This window comes from Mobula hypostoma, chromosome 14, assembly GCF_963921235.1.
Source record: "Mobula hypostoma chromosome 14, sMobHyp1.1, whole genome shotgun sequence".
Taxonomy (NCBI): Eukaryota; Metazoa; Chordata; class Chondrichthyes; order Myliobatiformes; family Myliobatidae; genus Mobula; species Mobula hypostoma.
This window is the reverse complement of record NC_086110.1, coordinates 39,059,118-39,075,839: the sequence shown is the minus strand read 5'-3', so window position 1 is coordinate 39,075,839 and position 16,722 is coordinate 39,059,118. Positions and strand designations below refer to the sequence as shown.

The 16,722-nt window shown below is 40.4% G+C and overlaps 1 long non-coding RNA gene across 2 annotated transcripts in view; it reads right to left on the bottom strand.

The window, feature by feature from the left end:
• Positions 1–16,722, bottom strand: part of LOC134356499 (uncharacterized) — an 80,796-nt gene that overhangs the window by 51,181 nt on the left and 12,893 nt on the right. For both annotated transcript variants that reach the window (XR_010020371.1, XR_010020372.1), the window contains exon 3: positions 1,245–1,279. This is a non-coding gene — a long non-coding RNA (uncharacterized LOC134356499). The remainder of the gene's footprint in view (positions 1–1,244; positions 1,280–16,722) is intronic.

Below are 16,722 nucleotides of genomic sequence, written 5' to 3'. Positions count from 1 at the left end.
TAAAAAACATTCAGTCAAAGGCTCAGTACTAGATAGGACTCCTGTTTCGTGTTATTTGGTTGGCTATTACAAACATTAAAAGCCTTCACTCCCTTTCCATTACAGAATAGTATGTATGTGTTTTAGTTCTCACTGCAGTGAAGATTTTCTTAAGTTGTCCTAATAAAAATGATGCTTTACAGATACGCATTTCACCACTTGAAGTAGCTGGCATACTATTTTGCAGATTTTGCTTCGTTCTTGTTTTTAGGATGTGCCAAAGAATTTCCTTTATCTACATGGTATACATAATTTGAAGGTAACAACACTTACTACGAGGTGGAAATTCTGACAGTGAAAATTTATTTGTGTAGGGATGATAAATTCACACCAAGTAACAGTTGATTGCTAGACTGTAACCAACTGAGTATTGGATGAAGCCAGCTTCAGGCAAACTGCTGGTCGATAATCCTTTGTTCTTCAAATGGCTGCATCATGCTGCTTTTAAGAGTTTTTTTTTGCTTACATTAAAAATCCCAGACTTTAAAAAAAACTGAGTACTTGTTTGAGTCTGGGCCCCTACAAAATATTTCAATGGTAACTTTTAGTTATTGTCAACCAGGTGTTGTAACAATATTTCTCTCTGAACAAGATTTACCTCTGACAAAAAAAAGTGACATTATTGCACAATCTCTCTCCTCTCCATTATTTATGATAGGATGGAGAACCATTTCCTGCATTGTTGTAATTTTAGTTCTATGATTCCAAGGACAGTGAAGTTGGAAGAATTTGAGTATATGAAGTTTCTCCAACCTGATCAAGTTTGCTTACTCTGTCCAATTGGGAAAGACATGACAAGGCTCATGTCCTGCAGATATGTCCAGATAAATTTGTAGTGTAAGTAAATAGTTTGGAATTCAATCATTTAGAAAGTGATTGATCAATGTAGGTTCCATATACTGTATATTCAGAGGTCCTTCTGTATACTTCTGTACATGTTGTATGGCATAGCATAGCACATGTTAAATTTGTTTTTTATACACTTCCCTCTTTTTTTCATATAATGGGAAACTCAATATTGTTTGGATTTAAATTAAGTATTAGGATTCCTTGTCTCTTTGTCTCCCTTTACCCTGACAAGAACAATAGCTCCAGAGACTGGCCTTCCAAGCTGATTTCACGCAATGTACATTTCTACAATGCAAATCTTATATTTAATTGTTAAAATGGTCTAATGATGTAGATTAATTGTTAGCAACACATACCAAATGCTGGAGGAATTCAGCAGGTCAGGCAGCATCTATGGGGAGGAAGAAATATTTGGTTGAGATCCTTCATCAGAATTACTAGGTAGATTGCTTTGATATTCTCGTGATTACATTACAATAAAATGTATTTTTTTTTTCTTTCTTCAATTGTTCCTTCCAAAATCTTCAAAGAAATTTATATAGAAATAATAGTCTTTGAAAACAAGATTATTTTCAATATGATGCTAGTTGTAGACTGGTGAAAAATGCATCCATTTCAGTTAAACCAATGTGCTCTCCAGTAGTACCTTCCTAAAAATGCCTTTTAATCACTAAAAGAAAGAAAGAAAGTGTGTAATACCTTATTACTGGGGCATGTGGAAATGTTTTTTAAACATAGTTAACTCATTTATATGTAGGCAGTTAGGGATTTTTCTCTACTGAAGCTGCAATACCTCCCTTTGATGATGATTATGAAGGGAAACAGGAAACGATGTTCCTGGATCCCAGCATGGGGCATCATATTATAGACTACAGCTTCAAACCATAAGGAATAAAGTTCATTCCTGATTTATAAAACCCTTCTTAATAAATTAAAAATATGACAGGTTTTCCTTTTTTCCAGTCTCTTTTTTACTAAGTTAGTTGTACAGCCTGCACATAACCACAGACTCCAATTTGTCACAGAAAAGCCAGTGTCAATGCTACGTTTGGGCATAAAGTACCATCGACATGAAAAGCAGATGGATGGTTATTGGTGTGTTAAGGAAAACATGTAGTACATACAGTTTCATTATTGTTTGGTGCAGCTCGGATCTTGTGATCAGCAATTCAGAGCACATGATTAATCAACAAGACATTTTTAACCATGCAAGAGAAATGCTGTCTGATCCTTCAATCTTACTGACAAGTCAAACATGCTGATTAATAGTTAATCTTTATGATATGACTTTTTAATGTATTTTTATACTTTACACTGCCTGGGAGAGCCAAATCGTAAAGCTCATGATTTGCATCATGACCGGTGTAATAATATTAGTACTGTATATAAACTGATATTAAAAAAATTAAATCCTTACTTGATTGTAAGTGAGTCTAATCTAATTGTTTAACACTTTAAGGATTGACCCTGATGTGTCTTCCAATTCCAATTAATTCCTGTATGCTGATTATATGTTAAATTGTCAATTATAACTTAGAAATTGAATCAGATCATTGAAATTAATGAATTCCAGATCTAATCCAGAAGGAATTAAAAAATCAAATTTTCATTGTAGATGAAAATACATACCCTCTTTTTTTTAAAAAAAACACATCATTTCTATTATGACTGGCATAGCAGGGCTTGTTGTTAAATTGGGTACAAAACTGACTGGGTAATAGGATCCAGAGGATGATTGTGGGAGAATGTGGCAAGTGGTGTATTGCAGGGACTGGTGCTCAGACCTTTGCCGTTTGTTTTATATATGTATATTAATGATCTGTATATGAATTAGGAGATATGATCAATAGACTTGCAGAAATACATGAAAATCAGTGATATTCTTGATAGTGAGAATAGTCATAAGTTACACAATGAAAATGATCAGTTCATGGGCAGAGCAATAGAGATGAAATTCAGTGCAAGGTGATGCATTTTGTGATAGCCAATATAATTAAGATATACAGTGGTGCTAGAAAGTTGGTGAACCCTATAGAATTTTCTCTATTTCTGCATATATATGATGAAAATGTGATCAGATCTTCACTAAAACCAGACAAAGAGAACTCAATTAAATAAATAACACAGAAGACATAATACTTGTTCAGTAACTGGTCTGACCACCTTCTACAGCAATAACTTCAACCAAACATTTCTGGTAACTGTTGATCAGTCCTGAACATTGGTTTGGGGGAATTTTAGATCGTTCCTCCTTACGAAACTACGTCAACTCTGGGATGTTGGTGGGCTTCCTTGCATGAACTGTTTGCTTCAGGTCCTTCCGTAAAATTTCTATAGGATGAAGGTCAGGACTTTGACTTGGCCAATCCACAACACCAATTTTCTTCTTTTTAAACTATTCTGTTGTTGATTTACTCTTGTGTTTCGGATCATTGTCTTGTTGCATCATTCAACTTCTATTAAGCTTCAAGTGACAAACTGCTACCCTGACATTCTCCTGTAAAACTTCTTGATGTAATTTTGAATTCATTGTTCCCTCATTGATTGTAAGCTGTCCAGGCCCTGAGGCAGCAAAGGAGCCCCAAATCATGATGCTCCTTCCACCGTGCTTCACAGTTGAAAAGAGGTTTTGGTGTTGGTGTGCGGTGCTCTTCTTCCTCCAAACACAGCAATGTGCATTTCTGCCAAAAAGTTCAGTGTTTGTCTCACTTGTCTACAGAATATTGTCCCAGAAGCATTGTAGAGCATCCAGACTTGCAAATTTGAGACTTGCAGTAATGTTTTTTTGGAGAGATGTGATTTCCTCATTTTTGTTCAGTGTTTTTGTATTGTGTTGTGTTTATTTTATTACTTACATCCAAGGGAGTAAAAATCTTTATGTTGTGCCTCTGTCACAATGTACAAGCGATAAATAGGGGAAATGTGGGAGTCATTGAAAGTGGGCATGCAGGTACAGCAGGCGGTGAAAAAGGCGAATGGGATGCTAGCATTCATAGCAAGAGGATTCGAGTACTGGAGCAGGGAGGTTCTACTGCAGTTGTACAAGGCCTTGGTGAGACCACACCTGGAGTATTGTGTGCAGTTTTGGTCCCCTAATCTGAGGAAAGGCATCCTTGCCACAGAGGGAGTACAAAGAAGGTTCACCAGATTGATTCCTGGGATGGCAGGACTTTCATATGATGAAAGACTGGATCGACTAGGCTTATACTCGCTAGAATTTAGAAGATTGAGGGGGGATCTTATTGAAACGCATAAAATTCTGAAGAGATTGGACAGGCTAGATGCAGGAAGATTGTTCCCGATGTTGGGGAAGTCCAGAACGAGGGATCACAGTTAAAGGATAAAGGAGAAGCCTTTTAGGATCGAGATGAGGAAAAACTTCTTCACACAGAGAGTGGTGAATCTGTAGAATTCTCTGCCACAGGAAACAGTTGAGGCCAGTTCATTGGCTATATTTAAGAGGGAGTTAGATATGGCCCTTGCGGCTAAAGGGATCAGGGGGTATGGAGGGAAGACAGGTATAGGGTTCTGAGTTGGATGATCAGCCATGATCATACTGAATGGCAGTGCAGGCTCGAAGGGCCGAATAGCCTACTCCTGCACCTATTTTCTATGTTTCTATGTTTCTATATTGCCCAAGCACTAAAATTATATATGTAATTGTTTTGTATACATGTATATAGAGTCAGATTCACAATCAGATCAATGTACAGTCGGATGTACAGTCAGATCAATATGTATTGATAAATCTGATGGCCTGGTGAAAGAAGCTATTCTGGAGCCTGTTGGTTCTGGCTTTAATGCTGCGGTACCGTTTGCTAGACGGATGCAGCTGGAACAGTTTGTGGTTGGGGTGGCTGGAGTCCCTGATGTTCCTCCAAACCATTGTTACGCACCTGCTGCTGTAAATGTTTTCGTATAGTGAACACATGAACAGAGACTTTAGCAAGTTCCAGAGGCCTCTGCAGGTTTTTTGCTGCTGTCCCTGGGTTCTTTTTCACCTCCTTCAACATTGCATGGTGTGCTCTTGGTGTGATCTACGCAGGATGGCCACTTCCAGGGAGAGGAGCAACAGTACTGAGTTTCCTCCATTTGTAGACAATTTCTCTTACTGTGGACTGATGAACATTCAGGTCTTTAGAAATGCATTTGTAGCCTTTTCCAGCTTTGTGCATCTCTACAATTCTTCTAAGGTCCTCTGAAAGTTGTTTTGATCGAGGCATGGTGCACATAAACAGATCTTTCTTGAGAATAGTAGGCTCTGTCAGAAAACTGACTTTGTGTGTCTTTTTTATGCGGTAGGGCATCTCTACAACCCACACCTTCAATCTCATCTCATTGATTGGGTTACCTGACTCCAAATAGCTTTTGTGGAAGGCATTACCCCAATGGTTCACATACTTTTTCCAACAAATACATGTAATATTGTATCATTTTTCTCAGTAAATAAATGAATAAGTAGAAGGTATTTTGGTTATTTATTTAATTGGGTTCTCTTTATCAAGTTTTAGGACTTAGGTGAAGATCTGATCACATTTTAGCTCATATTTATGCAGAAATAAAGAAAATTTTACAGGGTTCACAAACTTTCTAGCACTATAAAATTGTAGGGCTCTAAGGAGTACTGAGGTATGGAGAAGCCACAGATCCCAAGCATTCCTGAACTTGGCAGCACAAATAGTTAAGTGGTGCAGAAGGCATAAGGACTACTTGCCTTCAGTAAGCAGAGCACAGAATATAAGGACATTATGGTACATAAACCATGGGTTAGGCTGCAGCTGTGGTACTGTATACATTTCTGGTTGCTACACTATAGAAGGGCTGTGATTGTACTGGAGAGGATGCAAAGGCAATTCACCAGGACATTGCCTCGGATTAAGCTCAGTTATGAGGAGACATTGAATGACTAGATTTGATTTCCTTGGAGTAGAGGAGGCTCAGGAGTAATTTGGTACAAATATACAAATTATGAAGGATATACAAACGTAGATAAGCTATATGAACAGCAGAAAGCATTTACCAATGGCAGATGTACCTAAAAAGTATCAGATATGGTAAAGGGTAGGAAGTTTAGAGAGGATCTGAGGAAGACCCTGCTTATTCGTGGAATGGCTGGAATCAGGAATACAATGCCTCGCTGTTGGAAACAGGAACTCTTGAAACTAAATGCATCTAGTTGGGCACTTGATTTGCCAGGACAGAGAAGGCTTGATGCTGGTAACTGGGAATAATATTGAGAGATAAATAATAGTTGGCATGAACGTGGTGGAATGTAGACCCTGTTTCTTTGCAGCATGATTCTATGACTCAATGACGATGTCAGGGTACATCTGGAAAGAAGACAAGGATAAGGTTGACAAACAACAGAAGAAGTTTACATAGGAAATGTTATCATCCCCAATAGAATGACACAGTTGGAAGTTTTGTGGGGCACTTATAGGAATGAGACTGATATTCCAGAGCTGTGTTTCAGGGTCCTGGGGTGATACCAAGTTCTACCCAATCGGAGATGAGATTGCATGAGATGCAAGCATTCTGTCCTATCATTTAGCTGTGACATAAGCCAAGATACTAGCAGCCCATTTAGCTGGTGTTACAGAACCAATATCTTGGTCAAAGAAGAATTAAATTGTATATTGGCTGATGTTAATTTCTCAGTCAACAGCAAAATAAATTGAATGTAGATTGGTATTGTTGGATATTATTATATACAATACTTACCCATCAAATAATATTTTTATCAACATTTCTTATTATATAGTAAACCCTGTGCTTTACTCAATGCTGCTCATTCATGCTGCAGTGAGGACCCAAGCACAAAACACAGTGCTGTCTTATAATTATTCTGCCTCTAGAGCAGCGGTCCCCAACCACCGGGCCGCGGACCGGTACCGGGCCGTGAGGAAGCGATATGATTTGGTGATAGGAGTTAGCTGCACCTTTCCTCATTCCTTGTCACGCCCACTGTTGAGCCATTACGCATGGGAGGCCATTACCCGCGCATCACCCATTTCAGCGCGGGAAGGAGATCAACTCCTCGAGCTTGCAAATGACGGCAGGCTGGAAAGTCTGTTTGACATAACATCTCTGCCGGCATTCTGGATCAAAGTCAAGGCTAAATATCCTGAGATAGCCACGAAAGCACTGAAAACGTTGCTTCCATTTCCAACATATCTCTGCAATGAATGCAATGAAAACTAAATTGTGGAATAGACTGGACATAAGGAACCCCCTTCGAGTATCGCTGTCTCCCATCACCCCTCGATACGACCGTCTTGTTGCAGGAAAGCAAGCCCAGGGCTCCCACTGATTCAGCGATATTGGTGTGTTGCAATGATTTTATATGTTCATATGGGAAAATATGCGCTGCGTGTTTAATATCCAAACATTACTTAAAATGTTATGATGCTATTTACTTATATTGCCATTTAACAATTACAACATGGAAACAGGCCATCTTGGCCCTTCTAGTCCGTGCGGAATGTTACTCTCACCTAGTCCCACCAACCTGCACTCAGCCCACAACCCTCCATTCCTTTCCTGTCCATATACCTATCCAATTTTTCTTTAAATGATAATATCAAACCTGCCTCTACCACTTCTATTGGAAGTTCATTCAAAACTTACTTCAAGCTCCCCTGTCCTCCCCTGAAAATTGACTTATCACTATATTCATGCGAGGAAAATATGCGCTGTGTGTTTAATATTAAATTCGTTAGATAAACCCTTTTAGAAAGGAAATTGAGTGTATTAGCCACTTATCACCGATATTCCGGTCGTGATTCAGATCCCCTGACAAGAAGCGCCAAAAACGATTTGTAAAAAAAAACCGTACACGCATGCGCGCTGGTGCCCGCGCAAGGCTTCATGGTCATTGTAGTCTTTCTCGGGGTAATCCCAACATATTTGACTGCTACTCTCGTCCGTTGGCAACCCTACCCTCCCCTCCCCGCCCCCGACCCCCGGTCGGCCGGTCCGCAAGAATATTGTCAATATGAAACCGGTCCGCAGTGCGATAAAGGTTGGGGACCCCTGCTCTAGAGGTGCTGTTCATTTTGCACAAGCTTCACTTCCTGTTTGTAAGCTGTTTATTACATCATTTCCTGTGCAGGTTAACTTGGATTTTGACTAGTAGCATACACGGCAGAAAGGCATCCATCTCCATCCTTTTTTTTTGTCCTTGAAACAGCAATATCTGTGAGCTTCTTAATAATGGTAAACATTTAATAGATGTATTTTGAAGGAAGTATTAGGTTTATCGTTCATCGCTATTAAGCTATCATTGTGCTATGAGTTTACTCTAGCCCACATCATAGATATAGAATGCTGCATGTGTGTAATACCCTGTTTAACGGTGATCATGAGAGAATAACTGATAATATTAGTATATTCAGGCACACAATGATTCTGTATTGAATCTGATACGTGTTTTATTTAACTTTCTGTGGTTTCACAAACTTTTCTTATTAAAAAAAACCTTGAAGAAAGCTCCTGGCTCGGGTCATTTCTGAGAAGGTGTTTAACTCCCTGCCTAGCTTTGAATGCCACAAACTGCAAGGGCGTTAGAATGAAAAGATAAATCATCTTCAAAGGCATGGCACACCGACTGGAGACACATCTGAACACCATACGCTACAATGTCAGCTTCTGACCCCAGCAACATCGATTGCCAAGCCCTGGAAGTTAGGTCAGAATGTGCTGCATCAATCGTGTCTTTGTGGCACTCGAGCAAAACCATACTTAACATGGCCGCAGCACGGGACCACGCCAGAGCTGAACCCGCAAGAATGAGAGCAGCATAAGCTAAGTGCGAAGCTGAACTGCTAGTAGGAGAAGCGTGCACAGGCATGGAGAAAGCTCGCACAGAAATGGAGCGAGCTCCTGTAGAAACTACACCGAAGAATGAAGCTGAGGCTGCCTTAGCAGAGGCAAAGGTGCATAAAGCAGTAGCTGGTAGTCATCTCTCTAGGAAGGTGACTGAAGAACTTACCATTGGTACAAGTCCTTTATTTCAAAATGATGTTTATCAGAGGACGGCATCAAAGTAGCAGACAAAGATAGGAACTAGCTTCCTGCCATGCTCCACACCAAACTTTAACCCAGTGCTCATCCGCTCCTCCTGAGCTTGTATCCTCTACTTCAGATTCAAAACCAAAGGAAGATGAACCTTCATTTAAGTTACAAATTGAGAAGTGCCCAAAGTCACCCAATTTGGAAACACATGGGTGTTCACCATGTAATAAGGGCGTACAAAGGCTGAATGATGCACCAAGTGCATCAATGGCTTACCTTTCAACAGGAGCTACTATAGAACCATTGGACAACAGTGTGAGTGAGATGCTGAGTTTGGCCTGAGGCCAAGTCAGTCCAAACGTGGACAAGACAGTCATCTGGATAGTGGTGGAGAATCTGGGGAGGGCAGCATGGAGAAATGGAGAAAGAGTAGCAATATATTGCAGAACACTGATAGACACAAGGTGTAGTGACCATCAGTGGATTCCAGGAAAATGAGCCAAGAGCCTATCTCCAGAAGAATTAGACCCAGACACAGCTGTAAATTCAGGGACAGTGCCTTGGGCTACTAGTTCCAGCACACCGCGGCAGAGCACAGCACGGAGCCTGCTGAGCATCCATCAGATACAGCTACATCCCCGTACATTCTAAAGACATGTCCTGTAACATCAGAAGTTACCAGAAACAGAGCTGGGGGATTTGTCGTGGAACCAGTAGGAGGGGAGGTCAGCTTCCACTGCCAACTTTCATTGACTGCAACCATTTTCCAACAACAGAGATGAGTTCTGAACTCCTGGAGCTGCACGTGGTCATTCACACCTTAAGGACCAAGCTGTCAAGATTCCCCCACTTGACTCTACTGCTGAGATTCGCCTGTTGATTGGCAGGGACACCATCCGTGCACATAAAGTTCATGAAGAAAGGAATGGTCAGCAGAATGCACCTTATGGGCCAATGACTGGACCTGGCTTGGGTCTTAGTGGGGGAAGTCTGACTCGATGGTGCTCATCAGCCCACTGTGAGTTCATTTAAATCTAATGTCTTGGAGAACGCATGCAAAGACACTTCCGTCCCTGTGAGAGTAGTATCTATATGAAAGAGAAGATTGTAGGAGTAGCCAAACACAAACTTTGCGCATTTGTAAACAACTTCTCAGCACAGAGCAATTGAATCAGCTAAAGGTGAGAATCCTCCTTGTTGTTCAAAGAGGTTGTGCAGTGCAGGTACCTCTCCCAATCCGAAGTTACCTTAGCGAACTTTGCCCTTTTCTTAACTCTGAGGGGCACCAGCAAGTTGGAGTATGAATTAAGAGAGCACAGCTCACACCAGAGGAATCTCACCCAATCAACATACTAGGTGAGCACAATGTCACTGGTCTGCTCATCAGACATTACCATCAAGGACGACATTTTCAAAACAGGAATGGTTAAAAGACTGCAAAGTAAGGCTGTTTCAAGACCAGTCTCTGAGACTGTACATTCTTTTGTCAAAGACTTAATAAAATGATCATTTGACCTTTAGTTTCAGTAGTTAAGTTTGATATCATAAATGTCAGGCAAAGGCTGTCCATTCTGTATGCAGTTCATTTTGTACAACATCATTTCCTGTTTGTAATCTGCTTTTTACATCATTTCCTGCTCAGGTTAATTGGGGTTTTGACATGGTAGGAAGACATTCATGCCCATCCACTCTTTTTTTGCCCTTGAAACAGCAATATCTGTGAGTCTTGAGCTTCTTAACATTGGTAAACAGTTAGTAGATGTACAGTACTATGTTTTTTATTCATTGCTATTAAGCTATTATTGTGCCACAAGTTCACTCTATTCCACAACATAGCTATAGTATGTTGTATGTGTGTATTACCTTGTTTAACGGTGATTGTGAAAATAATCGATAATATTAGTATATTCAGACACACAACGATTCTGCATTGTTTCTAAAACGTGTTTTGCAATTTCCTAAATTTTTCTCATTAAAAACCTTGAAGAAAGCTTCCCGCTGGGGTGATTTTTGAGAAGTTGTTTAACTTTTGATAAAGTGTTTAGCTTTGAACACAACGCACTGCCAGAGCAGTAGAATAATAATATCATTATTACACTATTTCCCAAAAATATACTTAAAATATGCTACCTTTGAGAGTCAATTTTTCAGTAATGGATTGGAAAATACCAATTGCAACAATTATCTTAAAATTCTGCAGAAAACATGATATGCAGAACATGAAGTCTTAATTCAACCTGTGGTAAAATAGACACTTTATAACAATAGTTTATGAATTTAAAAGAATCATGTCTTTTTAACAAAAATATGTGGCCAGTCATAATGGCCTATTTGTTTAGTTAAATACTGTGTGTGTATATATATATATATATATATATATATATATATATTTAGTTAAGTGTTTCTTTTTGTAATATGTGGGTAAATACCAAAAGCATAAAGGAGCTGTATGTAAATTACAATTATTGTTCTTTGTCTGGTCTGAGTGCAGATAAGAATTGCTGGTGTGACAATCTGCACGATTTTTAGTCAATTCATTATACTGTAGAAACAATCTGCTTTTTCTAAAAGCTTTAAGAGCTGGATTTTCCTCTTGGTTACCACTGATACTTGTGTAATTTTTTCAACACCAAGTCATTTTGGTGCAAAGGAACACAGAAGTTTAGGTCTGATGAATCATTCTTCAAACTATAATATACCTGAACGATCTTTTAAATGTGTCCAATGTACCTTGTTTCTAAGTGAGCATCTGTCCACAAAGATAGCTATGTGCCAGCATCATGATTGAGTTTCCTCACATGGTTCTTCTTGGCAGGCTTCATCACAATGAATAAAATCAAAGATGGTCTGTTCTCTGACTCTACGGCTGCTTTACATGATGCTGAAGAAAGGTGAAGGAGAGGTGAAAATGGTTTGGGAGTGTGTTGTAATTGACTAATGGCTTAACAGTGATAAAACCTAACAACACACACAAAATGCTGCAGGAGCTGAACAGGTCAGACAATATCTATGGAGGGGAATAAACAGTTGATGTTTCAGGCTGAGACCCTTCATCAGGACTGGAAAGGAAGGGGGAAGAAGCCAGAACAAGAAGCTGGGAGGAGTGGAAGGAGTCCAAGCTAGCAGGTGATAGGTGAAGCCAGGTGAGGGTGAAAGTAGGCGGATGGGGGGGAGAGAGGAGGAAGTGAGAAGCTGGGAGATGATAGGTAGAAAAGATAAAGGGTTGAGGAAGATTTAGAATCTACGTTATGCCAACATAGCAGGCAACATGAATATAATGAGGCCAATGTTTCTACTGAGTATGTAATTAACAAAACAAAAAGGTGATCACTAGCTGTTTGAGACTCCTGCAGTGAATTGGGAACACAATGCAGAGTCCGCTGAAGCCAGTGGCCAGACTGTTCCAGTGTATTCCAATGTTCAGAACTTCCACTCATTAGAAGGTTTACCATACTTCTGAAGAAAAGCCAGAGCAAATGGCAGATGGTGGACTGCAGGAGCCGGAACAGAGAGATGTCCAGAAGGCAAGTGCTCACTCAAAAGGACTGTCAATGTATGATGTCTGGAATAGGCATGCACATTATGGGCTCTGCCCCAGCAAATCACCCACACCACTTCCACTGGCAGACTATAGGCAAGAAAAAATGCATCCACTAATCTGCTCTACTACCTTTAAGTGATTCATCTCAAGAAATTTAATCTCCACCCTCAGTAATAAATGGTAACTATACAGTATATACATTACAAGTTACACTGTAAGTGTGGAGAAAGACAAACATTTAATTATGCCATTTGTATGATCATATCATGTGAAAATCAATACAAGAGATGTATTAAACTAAAGCATTTCAACATGAAAAGGACTGGAAGTAAAGGCACTGGTGGCTGGATAATAGCATGATTTAAAGCTAATCAGTCATTTCTTTTAAATGAGTTGCTCAAACAATGGAACATGTGTTTGGCATTCCTGTGGAACCGCTGTGCTCTAACAGAAACAGGCTGCTTTGTCCCATTGCGAGATCGAACTGCTTAAGCAGCACTTTGTACAATCACTTGGAAAGATTATTTCAGGCTTGAAACTGGCCATGCTCTCGATGTATTTGTGGAATCGCCAGGGAATAAATGGCTAAGATGCTTCCATTTCCTCACCACTTCCACAGTCGCATGTCATAAAGCAGGAAAATTCAGATTTAGGTTCAACTAACAACCTAAAGGAATTCTGAAATGGCTGCAAAATGCTGATCATTATCTACTTAAAGCAGAACATTCAGTTCAATACAACCGCCCTGAAAGCTGACTGGACATCTGATTTTTTTTTTGCATTTGGAGGTTAACTAAAGTTTTAAACCAACGAATGCAATTATCAATTTCCATCAACTTGGATCTCTTAAACGTCTGACATCTTGAGAATGATGTTGAAATAGTGGGTTGGATTGGCAGCTATATCTGAGATGAAAATGCATGCCAGAGTTATGATTTTTTAATGTCAGTTTTGGTATTGGAACTTCTGAGTGTGGACACAAATCTCATAATTGCATCACTTGTTAATCTAATGATATCAGGGGGAAAAATTGCACGCCTAAGACTGCTTGGATAGTCAACCATTTCATAAAAAAAGAACATGAATTTGTGTGGAAAGCTATTTAAAGGATCAGTGTGATACTGAATGTTAATGCAGAAATTTGCAGATTTGTAGGTCTTGACATTTCTAGAGTTTAGCAAAGGTTTGCAAATAGCCCTGTCACTGACATGATTTCTTTACCTTCATCATTTCTGCAGCTGCCATAAGCTCCTACTTCTCCTCCTCTACTCTTTCTTCTTTCCAGAGGACTACTCCCTCCATGACTCACTGGTCTGCTCATCACTTCACACCCATCCCTCCTCTCCCCAGAAACCTTTCCCTGTAACCACAGGGAGGGTAACGCTTTCCCCTAATCTCTCTGCTCACCACCATCAAGGAACACTTGTCTCTACATCTCCTCCCTCACCACTGTTCAGGAATCTACTAGGCGAGGCACAGATTCACAACCTGCCTACTGTATTCACTGCTCCTGTTGAGGCCATCAGTGAGAGCAAGTGCAGATTAGGGCAATCAATTTGCACAGTACCTGAGTCTGTTAGGGTCATTTACTGTGCTTGGTGCTTTCGGTGTGGCCTTCTATACATCGGTGAGACACGACATAGATTGGGAGACCACTCTGCTGAGCATCTATGCTCCATCTTCCAGAAAAAGTGGGATCTCCCAGTGGCCACTCATTTTAATTCCACTTCCCATTTCGATTCCAATATGTCCATCCATGGTCTCCTCCACTGTCGTGATGAGGCCACACTTAGGTTGGAAGAACAGCATTTTATATTCTGTTTGGGTAGCCTCCAACCTGATGGTTGAACATCAATTTCTCAAACATCCCATAATGCCCCCCAAACCCCCCCCTCCATTACCTATTCCCTTTTCCCTCTCTCACCTCATCTCACCAAGCAATTTCTCAGCTCTTCACTTCAACCCTCCCCCCACCAGGTTTCACCTATAACCTGGTGGTCCTCTTTCTCCTTCCGCCACATTTGAAGCCTACTCCTCAGCTTTTTTTTCCTCCAGTCCTGACAAAGGGTCTTGGCCCCAAATATTGACTGTACTTTCTCCCACAGATGATGCCTGTCCCGCTGAGTTCCTCCAGCGTTTTGTGTGTATTGCTCGGATTTCCAGCACTTTCTCTTGTTTGCACAGCTCCTGTGTTCGGTCTGCTGTGGCCATACTAAGCTCTCGGTTGCATGTCATCTCAATTCCCCTTCCCATTCAAGGCTCAAAGTAAATTTATTATCGAAGTATATATCGGTCACCATTTTCTTCAGGCAGTCTTAATAGAACAAAGAAATATAATAGAATAAATGAAAAACTACACGGAACTGAAGACTGACAAACAACCAATGCGCAAAAGAAGGCAAATTGCGCAAATAAAAAATAAGTAAATAAACAATACTAAGAACATAAGTTGTGGAGTCCAGTTCCCTTATTCCCACACTGATGTATGGTCTCAGCCTTCCTCTCTGCCAGGGTGAGGCCCAACAAAACAAAACTAGAGGAATAGCACCCGGATAGTCTACAATCCAACGGTAGGAACACTGAATATTCTAGTTTCAGATAACCCACACTCCTGATGCATCTTCTCCTGTCACAATCCCCCACCCCCATTTTCCTTTATATTCCTTCAGTTTTTGTCCCACTTCCCCTTCTGGTTCCATCCCACCTACTGCCCACCGCAGATTTCACGCACCAATTAACCCACGCCCCTTGGTTCTGCTTCCACCTGTCCTCCATCTTCTCCCCTTTATGGCTCCCACTATCATCTTCCTCACGTATCAGATTCCAGCACTAGAAGCTTTTGTGTTCCAGCTTATCAGCCTCTGAGCGATCTTGACCTTCACCCTCCACTCACCTGGGTCCACCTGCCTTTCCTTTGTTATCTCCCTCGATCATTCACCTTTCTGTGTCTTCCAAGTCCATCTCTCCCCCTCCCTGACTCAATGTGTCTGCTGTCCTTCACAACTCCTCAGTCTGCTAATCCCCTACTGGCCCTGTGTCACTAATATCCCTCTCTACTTTCCTGGCTATCTTCCCCCTTCACCCAAACTCCTAATGTGGAGTTTCGACCCGAAGCATTAACATTTCCTCCACCACCACCTCCCTCCCCTAAAAAGATTCTGCTCAAACCTCTGAATTCCTCCAAAAGATTGTTGCACTTGGTTTCTTTAATTGTTTTATGATAAATGGAAAATGTCTAATACCAGACAGCATGCATTGAAGGTGAGAGAGGGTAGGTTCAAAGGGGATGTGAAGTGGGTGCCTGGAATGTACTGCCTGCTATGGTGGCAGACACAAATATATTAGAGGTTTTGGAGAGACGTTTAGATCGGCTCATGGATGTGAGGAAGATGGAGGGATAAGGACATTGTGTAGGTTGGAGGGATTAGTGTTTGTGTATTTTTGATTTGATTTTTAGCTGGTTTGACAACATTGTAGGCTGAAAGGCCTAGTTCCTGTGTCATACTGTTCTATGTCCTATGATACGTAATTAATATAGGTATTAGCCTAAGCTGCAGTCAATATTTTATTCTTCTGCTATAATACAGCAGGATTTCCAGGTAAAAAAATATTTCTCTTTTGAGTCCTGGTCCAACTGTGTTTTCTCTGGGGACTGGGCAGATGAAAACACAGCCTGGTTTACAGGGAATTCAGGACATGCTTATGACAATGTAGAGCATTTCTAAAATCAAGGAAAGTATATTGAATGCTGTTTTATAAATATATGTTCCGTGTTATTAAGGGCTTATTTCACTGACAGAATGATTCCTTTCCCATTCTTTGCATGTAGCCTGTCACCAGCAGAGACCTTTATTACCTGTCTTGATTTTATTGATGCCTGTCTTGTTAATGCTACTTTCCACAGTAAGTCACACATTGTCCTTGCACCTATTTATATCCCTACTACTTTGGATGCATGATATCTTGGTGTACTATTTGAAATTCAGGGAGTTCTACCAATGATATGGTCAATATTTCCTGCTAAATGTCCAGGTGAGGTCTCAATAGTTTGTTAGCTGACAGTGCTCCCATCCCTTAGTCTGAAAACCTAGACTTCCATCCAGTTTAGTGCTGAGGAGACAATGTACTGTTGGAGAATACATTTGTATCATCTTTTCAATGAGGTATGACTTCAAAGTCTAACCTGTTTTCTTGGATCTTGGAAAAGATCACAGAGGGCTTTATTTTGATTAAGTGTCATCTTGTCTTTCCTCCTGCTCCAGCCATTTTCACACATAAGC